The sequence below is a fragment of the Mandrillus leucophaeus genome, unplaced genomic scaffold, assembly GCF_000951045.1.
Source record: "Mandrillus leucophaeus isolate KB7577 unplaced genomic scaffold, Mleu.le_1.0 Scaffold831, whole genome shotgun sequence".
Lineage (NCBI taxonomy): Eukaryota > Metazoa > Chordata > Mammalia > Primates > Cercopithecidae > Mandrillus > Mandrillus leucophaeus.
Genome location: NW_012109042.1, coordinates 49985 through 55348, shown reverse-complemented (window position 1 = coordinate 55348; position 5364 = coordinate 49985). Strand labels below are relative to the sequence as shown.

At 39.1% G+C, this 5364-nt stretch overlaps 1 pseudogene; it reads left to right on the top strand.

Annotated features, from left to right (window-relative positions):
* The first annotated feature begins 638 nt into the window (after positions 1-638).
* Positions 639-5364, top strand: part of LOC105530605 — a 7560-nt pseudogene continuing 2834 nt past the window's right edge.

The following is a 5364-nucleotide window of genomic DNA, read 5'->3' as shown; positions in this document are numbered from 1 at the left end:
TGAAGTCCTTTCCCCATGGTCCACCACTCAAGCCTTGCCTATTGCAGTAAATGGCAGTTCTGTCTTTCCAGTTGCTCACACATAAAACAAGGCTGCTATTTTGATGTCTTCATTTTTCTCTATTCTGTATCTAATTCCTTAGCAATCCTGTTAGTTCTACCTCCAAACTGTACTCAGCATATTCACTGCTCTAACTCCAGCTTAAATCACCATGATCCTTTGCCTGGAATGCTGCATCAACCTTCTAATCACTCTACTTTCCTCTCCCTCCTTCCTCCCTTTCTTCTTCCTTCGTGTAAATTATCATTTCATCCTTCTGCTTAAAATCTTTTCGTGTTTTCTTATTACACTTAAAATGGCAAACTCTTACCTTGAGCCCTGCGGAATTTGGCTGCCATCAGTCTCTCCAGCTTCACCTTCTGCCTCCTTCACTTCAAGTGAGCCACGCTCACTTTTTTATTCCTCAGGCTTCCCAAGCTCAATTGCATCTTAGAGAATTTGTTCTTGCTTTTTCTTCTGCCTGGAATACGTGTTTCCCAATCTTTATAATACTATCCTTATCTGTAGGTTTCATTTCAGATGTCACATCTAAGAGGTTTTCTTTGACCACTGTAGCCAAAGCAAATGTTGATCACGGAATGAAAAAGGGAATGACTGAATGGAGTGGTGTGTAGTGTAGCAGAGTTGATAATTTAAGGCTAATTCACTATGTATCTCCAAGCAAAGAGATTTGTAATGCTTTTCCTGCCTAAAATCTATACAGCTGATTCACAAATACTTGGTTGACAGGTTTTATAGATCAGTGTGACTCATCAGCTTATATGTTGTTGGGGCCAGAATCTATACTTACACTTCATTCAAATTTGACTTTACCGAAGAATTGGGGTTTTCATTTTTCGTTTAATTAACAGAGCTGTGAAATTATTATCTGTAATTCTAAATCTCATTTAATTCCTCCCAATAGGATGTAAGACGGATTGGCATCAAAGTTCACTTCTTAAACAAAAGTGTTTTATGACTTTAATAAAATATTAGAGAATGGTAGACTCCATGGAAGCCCTTTACAAAAACTTGTGATAGGAAGTTTTGATGATGAGCAGACTTTGCAACAACTGGAATTGCAAAATGACCCAATTTTACAAAGCTTCCAAAATGCAGTTAGTAAAACAAAGATGAGGATATCAGTCTCCCAGAGAGTGAAGAACAGGAGTGTGAAGAGGATGGTTCAGAGACAGAGGCTGGTGGCCAGGAGGACCTAGAAGATTTAGAGGAGGAAGAGGAAGTGTCAGATATGGGCGGTGACAATCCTGAAGTGAGTGAGAGAGCAAACTCAAGCAAATGCGATCTGAGGAAAAGCCCAGTTTTCAGTGCTGAGGATTCTAATCTTGACTTTGGTATCAACAAATTGGAACAGCAGAGCAAGGTGCAAAACAAAGGACATGGAAAACCAAGAGAAAAGTCCATAGTAGACAAGATATTCCTCCAACTCTCTGCAATGGAGGCCCTATTTAGTACACAGACAACAAGAAGAGGAACAAAAAGATGATGATGATGAGGTGGAAGATACTGATCTTTTTAAAGATATTCATGCTGATGAAGATGAAGGGGGACTCTCTGGAAGTAAGAAAGTTAAGGTAAAGTTATGAGAGAGGACAGAGCCCTTTCCTCCTCCTCTAATTAGCTTTTGGTCTATTTTTCTAGGAGAGATGTAATTGTAGTCAGAAGATGTAGAGCTAATAAATATTATGCTGTATCTTATCAGTTAAAATGAATCTATACTTCCATTCAGTTTATGTTCCAGTTGTTCCTGTAATAGTTTTATGGTAGTGTTTTTAGTTGCCAATTTCACCTACTAACTATTTTTTGACTTGTAGTGTTATTAAGTTAGAAAGTAATGTAAACATACAGTACACATACAAATATATATGCATGTGTTAATGATGTATTTTTCTATTCCTAATTAATAGTTTTAAAAATCTTTTTATCTTAGTCAGGTAAAAGTTCCAGAAATGTGAAGTACAAAGATTTTTTTGATCCAGTTGAAAATGATGAACGCATAGCAAGTGATCATGATGATGCGCTGGGTTCAAACAAGATGATGAAATTGCTGAAGAAGCAGCAGAAGAACTAAGCATTTCTGAAATCTATTTTGAACCATCCTTTACAAGGTGAGCTGGGATTGCCCACTCATGTATTTGTACTTGTGGTTTGCACGTATGTTTGTTTTAAGAAGTTAGATTCTCTCCTATCAGATATTTTCAAGATAGCCAGAGGAAAGTCTCTGGATTTAAAGGGACATTAGAGATCAATTAATGAAGAAAAATATTACTGGCAGTAGTAATCAAACCTTTCTTACCAGGAACTTTGATTTGGTTTTGTGCCCCCAAAATCCTGTTATTTTTGTGAGATAGGAGGTTTGTATTATAGATCAATGAATGATTTATTTTCTATATATTACACACTTTTTGTTCTGTTTCTTACATAGCATTTCACTGAAATGATACCTTCTCTTCCTTAATACCTGGATGATTTTGGAAGTTCTGAGTATTTGATTGCATTAGGCATATAAAAGAAGAACTTTATTGAGGGAAAATATATTTCCTTTTGTTTTTCTATTGGAAAGCAGTATATTTCTTTTTATAAGAGTTTTTGTAGTGTTGGGATGAAGACAATGACCTGGAAGAAAGTGAAGACAGTAAACAATGTAAAGAAAGCTTGAAAAGAGTGACCTTTGCTTTGCTGGATGATGAGGCAACTGACGATGCAGGTGTTTTAAATGTAAAGAAAAATTCTGATGACGTTAAATCCTCTTTTGTAAAAAGACAGGAAAAGGTAATTAGGAATTTAAGGAATTTTTAATATGCTTGACATGATTGTGGAACTGACAGACTACTAATAAACCTTCCCTGTTTTCCATCTTTTTTGAGATGGAGTCTTGCTCTGTCATCCAGGCTGGAGTGCAATGGTGCAATCACAGCTCACTTGTACCTCCCGGGTACAAGTGATTGTGCCTCAGCCTCCTGAGTGGCTGAGATTAGAGGTTCTTTCCAAAATGTCTGGCTAATTTTTCTATTTTTAGAAGACATGGGGTTTCACCATGTTGGCCAGGCTGGTCTCAAACTCCTGACCTCAGGTGATTCTCCTGCTTCAGCCTCCAAAAGTGCTGAGGTTACAGGCGTGAGCCACTGTGCCTCAGCGTTCCCTATTTTTCTTGTAACTATTAACCATCCATCCTTTGAAAACAAATATCTTGGCCAGGTGCAGTGGCTTACGCCTGTAATCCTAGCACTTTGGTAGTCTGAAACGGGAGGATCACTTGAGCTTATGAGTTCAAGACCAGGCTGTGCAACACAGTGAGACCTGGTCTCTAAAAAATATTCAAAAATTAGTGGGGAGTGGTGCTGTATGCCTGTAGTCCAGCTACTCGGGTGGCTGAGGCAGGAGGACCACTTGAGCCTGGGAGGTCGATGCTGCAGTGAGCTACGATCACATCACTGCTCTCCAGCCTGGGTGGTGGAGCAAGATCCTGTCTTCAAACAAACAAACATACAAACAGAAAACCAAAAATCTTGGGGCTACCCTCTAAAGCAAAAGCACACTATATAGAGATGCCATATGGAAAGCATCTGATTTGCAAAAATCAGTGCCTGCATTACCCAGCCTATAGCTTTCAATGTGGGGACTGTGTGTAAAATGGTTGTTTCTTTTCTCTCTCCTTATGTCTTTATATGTATAGCATGTCTCTCCTGACAAAGCTGTCCTGAGAGCCTCTTGTAACTGTTTTCACTGCTCTGGAGGATACCGCCTGTGTCTTTAAGGTGCTCCACAGATTTTGGTGAGTGCAAAAAATAGCCGTAATTTTAATTAATACCATGACAAACATATCTTCCAAAGTATGTCTGATTTCAGACAAGTGAAATTTCATTTAAATTTAGTAGATGTAGTCTGGCTCCAATAATTTGGCTATATTATTTACCCAATCTTAAAATTGTATTATAATAAAAATGAGAATAGTGCCAGGCACAGTAGCTCACACTTGTAATCCCAGCGCTTTGGGAGGCTGACGAAGGAGGATTCTTTGAGCCCAGGAGTTCGAGACCAGCCTGGGCAACATGGTGAAACTCCGTCTCCACTAAAAATTTTTAAAATGAGCTGGGGTGGTAGCGTGAGCCTATATTCTCTGCTACTCGAGAGTCTGATCTGGGATGATCGCCTGAGTCCTGGAGTTCAAGGCTGCAGTGAGCTATTATTGGACTATGGCACTCCAGCCTGGGCAACAGAGCTGGAGAATAGGCAAATAAGCCATACCAAGAATATCAAAAGAATTATTTTTAAAATCTTTGAACCTAAATTAAATTCATCATTGCCAGATTGTCCCTAGAGGATAAATTCTAAAGGCAAAAAAAAAAAAAACAAAAACCAAAAAACCCCATAAAATATTAATAAGTTAGTGTCCTTCCATCCCACTCCTCCCACCCTCCCCCCACAAAAAAGAAAGAAAGGTTTGGTTTTGCTTTGAAATTTTATTAGACCTTCAAGTGAAGTTTTCAGTAAATCACAAATAATTTATTGCAATTTCCACATATAAAGTAGAACTTTCAAGCTTTTTTTGTTTGAAACTGTTAGAATATGAAAACCCAAACCTGACAAAGGTAGCATTAACACACACACACACTCTTATTCATGACTCATGACGCAGACGTAGCACAGTGGAAAAATTATGCCACACAACCACGTGAACCTTATTCTTTGGAATCACTCTTAGAAGATCTGGTATGATTCCTGGTTGCAAGACATTAAGGACAAAATACACAGTTCCCTCCATATATGTTAGAAAGACATTTGATAAAATTCAGTATTTATTTCTAATTTTTTTTTTACCCCTAGTGGATTATAAACACATCTAGCCAAAAGCTGCCATCATGCATGATGGGTGAAATTCTGCAAACATCCCTTAAAGATCAGGAATAAGACAAAATGTCCAGTGTTACAGTTACCCCTGTTAATTAACACTAACAGTTAATCGCCACGTAAGCCAGTGCAACTACAAAAGATAAAGATAAGAGATTAGGAAAACTACGGGGAGCCGTGGTTCACACCTGTAATCCCAGCACTTTGGGAGCTCAGGAGCTCACAGCACTTGAGCTCAGGAGTTTGAGACCAGCCTGGGCAACATGGTGAGACCTCATCTCTGTGAAAAAATACAAAATGAGCTGGGCGTGTTATATGCACCTGTGGTCCCAGCTACTTGGGAGTCTGAGGTGAGAGGGCTGCTTGAGCCTGGGAGGCAGAGGCTGCAATGAGCTGAGATGGCGCAACTGTCCTCCAGCCTGGGCAACAGAGTGAGACTGTGTCTCAAAAAAA